Below are 8,399 nucleotides of genomic sequence, written 5' to 3'. Positions count from 1 at the left end.
AATCTACTTTCTGTCTCTGTGGATTTACCTGTCCTGGATATTTCATATAAATGGAATCATAATATATGGGCTTCTGTGTTTGGCTTCTTTTACATAGAATAAAGTATTCACAGTCCTGTATGTTCTAGTATGTGTCAGCACAGATCTTCCTTGACTTACCATGGGGTTACATCCAGATAAACCCATCATAATTTGAAAATATCATAAGTGGAAAATATATTCGATGCACTTAACCTACTGACGATCACAGCTTAGCCTAGCCTGCCTTAAACATGCTCAGAACACTTACATTAGCCTACAATTGGGCAAAATCATCTAACACAAAGCCTATTTTATAATAAAGTGTTGAGTATCTCATGTAATTTATTGAATACTGTACTGATGTAAGACTACAAGAGCTTCCAATCTAAGTTTACATTTCAGTTCCTTATTCCTTTATTAAATTATCTTTAAAATTACAAAAGTAATCTATGCTCACTATATCACAAAAAACACAAAACATGCAGGTATATCATGAAAAAAAGTAATTCCATCTCCCTACCCCACACAGTGACTATCAAAACAGACTAGTATCTATCTTTCCACACTTCCATTCACCATTCACCAATAAATGCTTGTTGACAACCTACAATGAAGGTTAGATCAATGAACAAAACAAAGATTATTTCCCTTGTGGAACTTATATTACAGCAGAGGAGAAAGAAGCCATTTAAATATAATTGTTTAAAAAGATAGAATGGGGTCTCTCAGGTAAATATGAGTCACATGTTCAGGCTTTGAAGCCCTAAGGCCACGGAAAGGCAAAGGTTCAAGAATGAAAGGAATGAGAACTCTGATGAAAAAAGCCAGGCCCCCTGGGGTCTGGACCAGTCACAGAACAGCAATAACAGGATGTAATAGTGTTTGAATGTTTGACATGTGGTAGCCCTTTACATGCTTTACCTAATCTAACCCTCACAAACACAAGTAGGTACTACTTTAATCCTTATTTTGCAGCTGATAACATGGAGGTTGAGTAAAATGCATTTGCCCAAGAATACTCCAGACAGTGAGCAGCAAAAGTGGGCTCAAACCAAGATCTGCTAACATTGGAGCCTGCCATATTGGAAGAAAGTATGCAATGAGGTTGAAAATAGTCTTAGTGAGAGCAAAACAGGGAACTAGCTAGACGGGATCTGGTCATAAAGTGGTGCTGTGATTTTGAAAATGATGCACAGTTGAGACTGTAGGGTATGACCTGAGAAAGGCTCGTGTTTCTCCTAGACACATCTCTGAAGGGTGGCCACAGATGGTCGTGCATACTAGATTCTAGTGTCTGGTCCTCAGCTTTGCTGGATTGGAATTGAGAGTTTGAACACCAGCTATGATCAAGTTCTAGGAGAAAAAAAATAATAAACTCAAAAAAGACTAATGCATATAAAAGCAAGAAGCAAGAGACTTTCCTGGTGGCACAGTGGTTAAGAATCCACCTTCCAAAGCAGGGGACACAGGTTCAGTCCCTGGTCCTGGAAGATCCCATATGCTGCAGAGAAACTAAGCCCATGCACCACAACTACTGAGCCTGCGCTCTAGAGTCCACGAGCCACAACTACTGAGCCCGTGTGCCACAACTACTGAAGCCTGAGTGCCTAGAGCCCGAGCTCCACAACGAGAAGCCACTGCAATGAGAAGCCCGTGCACCTCAATGAAGAGTAGCCCCCGCTCATGGCAACTAGAGAAAGCCCACGTGCAACAGTGAAGACCCAACACAGCAAAAAATTAATTAATTAATTTTTTAAAAAAGCAAGAAGTAATTTATTAATTTACAAAGAGAAGTAGAACCAGAAAGTATGAATACCTAGTTAGTGTGCACTCATGAGTGTGGCTCATATAGGCTCATGAGAGCCGACTGTTAAATGTTCAGAAAATTTGGAAGCCAGTTGTTAAACATAGCCCTTGTTAAAAATTAAATTACATAAACTCATCATTAAATAGATTATATTTTTAAAGGTAAGAAAGACTAAGAACTCATCACTTAAAACTTATTTTACTATATTATATTATTATCTATGCTCAGAGGTTATTTACATCTTTTATAGCTCTATGATGGAAATACTATATAATGTTGGAGCACATTTCTTCCCAACTCTGCATTCAGTTATGTCATATTGGTACCTTGAAGTTGGCCATGGTGGGAATATTTACACTATAGAAATCAGCAAATGCTACAAATCAGGACTTTGTTTAATGTTTTGTTGATTGTCTAGAGTTAATAAAGTGATGAAGAATGTTAATAACAATGCAAATTAAACTTAAAAGTCTTTCTTGACCTACATTAGAAATTGAGGAAATATTCTTCTAGTATTCAAAAATATTACTGGTTTCAGCATAGAAGATAACTCACAACCAATATACGTCTTTCTTGTTTCATTTTCATCTTAACTGTTAATATGAATGAAAATAGTAACCACCTTTCACATCAAAACTACACTCATTCACCAGTTGCAACCATAGGTTGACCATGAACACAAGAGTATAGCAAAAATCAATGAAAGCATACTGTGAGAATCAACTGGTTATATGGAATCTACAGTAAAGAATATTATATATGGACAAAGAATCTTACACAGAGAGGCAGTAGTCTCTAAATTTATTTGTTCAGATACTGTGTTGTGTTATAGTTGTTTTTCTCTGTGTTGAGTATAGCTGAATCATACAGCATGTCAGGATATTTACAACTTGATGAGACCATGATGCCCCAATTTTTATCTCCTGTCTGGGCCTCTGCAGTGATTCTTCAAACCTTTATAGCTATCAGCTGACTTGAGAGCTCCACTTGGATGTTTAACAGGTTCTGCAAACTTGTTATTGTTTCACCATGCATCCAATTGCTAGAGCCAAACGCAAGGCAGCAACCTTGATCCCTTACTTCACTTCCTCTTACCAGCTAATACCATTCATTCTAATGTCTTAGTGGGCTTGCACTGCCCAAACAAAATACCATAGACTCAGGGGTTTAAACACCAGACATTTGTATCTTCACAGTTCTAGTGAGAGCTCTCTTCCTGGCTTGCAGATGACTGCCTTCTCACCCTGTCCTCATGTGGCAGAGATAGAGAGAGAGCACGCTCTCCAGTGTCTCTTCTTATAAAGGCACTAATCCCATTATGAGGATAACACCCTCATAACCTCACCTAACCCTAACTATTTACCAAAGGCCCATCCCAAAATGGGGTTAGGGCTTCAATACATGAATTAGGGTTTAGGACTTCAATATCTAGATTTGGTGATGGTAGTTGCAGGATGGAGTTGGGGGTACACAGTTCAGTCCATAGCCCTCTATTCCAAAATATATTTCTGACTACTTAAGTCCATCTCTATTCCTTGTCCTGTAGCCCAAGTCACTATTATTCCCCACATAGACTATTGCTAAAGTCTCCTAACCTGTCTCCTTGCTGCCTTTCTCTCTTCTTATGATCCATTCTCCATACAATGGCCAGTGTGAGTTTTTAAAACTGTAGACTAGATTGTTACTCTCTTGCTTAGAATCCTCAGTGGTTTCCAAAAACGCCTTCCCATGACCCTCAAGCCCCAGCCTGTCCTAGTGGCCTCTTCGTGAACACTCTCCCCTTAACTTACTACACTCCAGCCACACTGGCCCTCTTCCTGTTCCTTAAACACATCAAGCTAGTTCCTGCCTTGGAATGTTTTCCGTTGCTGTCTCTGTGCCATAGATCTTCACATAATCATCATTCAGTGTTAGATCAAACATCACCTTTTCAAAAAGGCCATCTTTGGAGATCCGTCTAAAATAACTCCCTTTCCTCTCCTGTCTTCCCCCTTACCCTATTACTCTCTATCACATTGGGGTGGCAGTACTGCATAATGGTTAAGAAAATGAAATCTGTAGGCAAACTACTCTATGCCATTACCAGCTGTGTGACTTTGGTCAGCTTACCTAACCTTTCTGTGCGTAAGTTTTCTCATGGGTAAAGTGGGATTTATGTACAGCTTAAATGAATTAACGCACAGTAAATACTCAACACGTGTTAGCTGCTATTATTACCTTGTTTTATTTTTTTCATGGAATTTACCATTATCTGAATTTATCTTTATTCGTTTATATATCGTCTATCACTCCCCTTATGGCTGCCCCCACCCGCCACCGCCCCTCCAAGACGTGAGGTCTGTGAGGGCAGGAAATTTATCTTGTTTTGTTTGCTGTGATATTTCCCCAGTCTCTAGAGCAGAGGCTGGCATATAGTGAGCACTTCTAAAGTATATACAATTGTCAGAAAAGCCTCAGAGTAACCAGGGAAGTGTAGAGTCATTTAGCTCATACTCAGCTTCACACACAGTAGATTGAAACTTATTTGCTGGTGGTGGCACAGGGCACTTCAAAAACCGAAAGTAACATTCCTAGCACTAAGCTACTAGCACCTCCTCAATCACTTAAAAAGAAAAGTTTTATTTGGGCCCCTCAAAGAACCCACTTTTCTGCAATGACTGTTATCTTTTTCCTCCTTCTTTTCTTAGTGGTCAGCATTGGGCATGGCTCAGAAAAGGTGTGTCAAATATCCGTGGAATAAACATAGTCTGTAACATAAGGTTGTAAGTTCTATAACATTTGCATAGTGTTTACAGTTTACAAAGCAAGCCAATATTCCTTACAACATGGGTATCATGATGTCTGTGATCGACTTTAAATTTCTTCAGGACAGTGTAATATTCTGTGTGGGTCATTTGGTTGAAGCTATGCCCTAGAAGTTGCTGGCATTCTAGTATTAGGAATCCACACTCCAGGAGTAGTTAGCTAGCATCATACCAGAAAGGTCACATTCCAGAGATGGAGCTACAAATACTTTAGTCACCTTGACCTCTGATGACACCAGATGTTTGCTAATTATCAGAGTGAGTGCCAGAAATGGCTTTTGATTGACAAAAATAACAGCTTATTAATTATCATGATGAATACTAGAGATGAGCTCTCAAAAGAATGCTCTCCACTCCTGAATAAACAGGGTGAGCACTAAAAATTCGAGTCCTCAGCCTTTGGAGATGCCACCTGAGGCTTCATCGCTATTGGTCCTGGCTCTACCACGGGTCTGGAAGGTTTCTGGTTGCCAGATGCTGGCGGTAACTATGATGATAACAGAATCCTGTCTCTGCAGCCCTGTACTTCTGTTTCTCAGCTTTCTAGTGCAAGGTGGTGGTCAAACCATTTACAACTGCACCCTCCAATACTGTAATCTTTATCTACATGTGAATTTTGAGCATTGACATATGGTCAGTTTAAATTGTAAAACATACATATCAGATTTTGAAGACAGTACAAAAAATGTAAAATATCTCATTAATTATTTTTTATTTTGGGTACGTGTTTAAATGACAACCTTGTGGCTATGTGTTAAAATATAATACTAAAATTGACCCCACCTCATTCTTTTTACTGTTTTTTTTGTTGTTGTTGTTGTTGTCGTTTTTGTTTTTTTGGCTGTGCCAGGTGGCATGCAGGATCTTAGTTCCCCCACCAGGGATGGAAGCCATGCCCCCTTGCAGTGTGAGCTCAGAGCCTTAACCATGGGACCACCAGGGAAGCCCCTCTTTTCACTGTTTTAAATATGGTTACCAGAAAAATTTAAATTACATATGTGGCTGAAATTCTATTTCTATAGGACAGTGCTGACCTAGGACGGAGAGCTCGACTTTCAACAAGCTAATAGGACAGATTAAATACTATTTGTGCCTACTTTCTAATAAATATTCATTTCTGAATAGGGGACAAAATTGGGTTTGATATTTGCTTTCACTTAATCTAGTGAAGAAATTGTGGGATCCTTATCCATACTGTAACAGACCAGAAAGAATTAAAAACTTTTAGGTGATCAAATGATTTAGGTCACCTGTGAACTGTGAGGTTGTAAACGCATTAAATAGTAGCGATGACTACTACTAGGCTCACATGCAAGATAACAGAGAAAATATACTGGGTTTGAGCCATGTAGTTTTAAAACTATCACGTATATTCATTCTATTCGCACAACACCCTATTAAGTAGAAACCATCAATATTAATAATAAGAACTATTAATATTAATAGTCCCAATTTGACTCTCCGCTGCTTTAAGCATAACTTCAGAATTCCCATTTGAAAGGGCTTCAGCCGGAATCCCTTCTACCTCTGCTAGCTTCAGTAGCGGATCCGTACGACTTCCGCCCACGCAGCGCAGCCAATCAGGGCTGCGGGGTGAGTGACGTCCCTCTCCCAAAAGTCCTCGCCAATTCCCAGAGTACTCCTATTCTCCGTCCTGCCCCTTTTCTATTTGTCAGAGGCGACCGGCGGCCATTTTAGGTTCGGGCGGAAATCCAGTTAAGACCGTGCGGTTAAAAGGCTGAAAATTAAAATCAAGGCAAACTTGCACGTTCAACTCAGAGCCCAAGAAAAGAGACATCTTCACTGACCAACTAGGCGGCTGGGGACAGAGAGTGAACCGCTGGGCCGGCACCGCCGCCCATACTCAAGATGGCACCGGCCTGAGAATCACTAGCGAGGCCACCTCATCTCGGTTCCGGGTTCTTTCGCCCCAGTGGTGGCGTTGTAGGGCTGAAGGCTGGTATCCTGTCCGGCTTCCGGACCCGTCTCTATGGTGCCGGAGAGACCGGACCTCAGAAGATTGTGGGTGTAGTGGCCAAAGTATCACGGGGGAGGCGAGGGTGGTTGGTGTCAACAGGGGGCGAAGAGGGGACCGAAGCTAAGATCCTCGGCCGCCTCCCCCGCCGCCCTCCCACAGGTAACAGGGAGCCCCGCGCTGCGTCCTCCGTCAGTGCGGGCCTGGGCCGCTGGGGAGGGGGCCGGGCCGGGAGCGAGGCGCGGGGGTGGGGGGTAGGGAACGCGCGCCCCGCTCGCTGGTCCGCGCTTGGGGCCCGCTCGTGGGCGAGCTCGTCGTGGTGTCACTGCCGGTTGAGCTCTGCTCCCCACCTCAGTGCAGTCTCCTCCTGCTTTTTGCGGGGCGCCCTGCTAACCTGGGCTTCGCGGGCGACCCCCGCCCGGGGCGGCGCTGGCGGCCGGAGCTGTCGAAGGAAGCTGCGGAGCCCGGCCTCGCGGGCAGGTGTGGAAGGTGAGGGGCCAGCTAAGCGGGAGCGCCGCCACCGCCCCTCAGAGACCCCGGGGAGTCACGGTCAGACCCCGCTGGCCCCCAGCCCCCGCGCCCGGGCCGTCCTCCATGCCGCGGGGAGGGCGAGTGTGAGCGGCGGGGCCGAGCCGCGGGGAGCCTGGGGTTGCGTCCGCGCTGGGATACTGCCTTCATTCTCGATCCGAGACCAGTGCCAGGCCCCCAGAGGCCCAGCTGGTTCCTGTCTTTGGGTGGTGCATTTTGTTTAGAATGAAGATGAAACAGTTCTGGGAAAATCGTATGTTGGAAACCGTGTGAATACTCAGAGTTGGGTCCTGAATTTTGGAATCCCTGTGTGCATACCCACATAACATCCCATGTTTTAGCAGAAATCATACGTAGTTCTTTCGGTACGCAAAGGATTCATAATGTATCGCCGGATTGAGTTCAATATAGGGAATATATACGTGAAACAGAGCAAAGCAAAGGGCCCGAAGTCATGTTATCACTAGATAACGAAATACCAATCAATACCGGCTGTCCTTTGAACTCACAGTGCAAGCCCTTATCGTTGAAACTTCCAAGCTGAGGGAGCTAGGATAACGATCATCTCAGTTACTTGCTGTGAAAAGAACAGAGGGAGAGTTCCCCAGAGGACACTGATTTCTTAGTTTAGTGTATGAGTTGTCCAGTGACCTAGACAAGGGCTTTTAGTCCCACAGGTGGCCCAGAAACTTGATGTGCTGCCCAAGGAAGCAAAAGGGTGGAGGAAGATAGGTGAACAACATTTTAAAGAGAAGACCATGATGCGTAATCAAGTCAGAAACTGTGTACCCCACATTTTATTATAGAGTGTGGAGATGGTAAATTCTGCAAAATACCCATGCTAGTATTAAAATATCCTTTTCTGCCTTTTTGTGACTTTTTAATTTCAAAGTTAAACGATTTGGTGTTTTCCCCTTTACTCCTTAAAACAAAAACGATAGTATTTTGGAAGTCCAGGTGTTATTGTTTATCAGTATTACATTTCAGTAAGGCCCATTTAGCTGAATTATCATTTTTAAAGCACTGTTGATAGCAACCGTTTTTGTGCCTCTTAGGGTACAGTTTTGTGAAATTAAGAATTACTGCTTTAAGACCATCAGATTGCAGTCAACAGCACATCTTTTTTTTTTTGCCGTACGCGGGCCTCTCACTGTTGTGGCCTCTTCCGTTGCGGAGCACAGGCTCCGGACGCGCAGGCTCAGCGCCCATGGCTCACGGGCCTAGCCGCTCCGCGGCATGTGGGATCTTCCCGGACCGGGGCACA

Source organism: Phocoena phocoena, chromosome 1, assembly GCF_963924675.1.
Source record: "Phocoena phocoena chromosome 1, mPhoPho1.1, whole genome shotgun sequence".
Taxonomy (NCBI): domain Eukaryota; kingdom Metazoa; phylum Chordata; class Mammalia; order Artiodactyla; family Phocoenidae; genus Phocoena; species Phocoena phocoena.
This window is presented reverse-complemented; position numbering follows the sequence as displayed.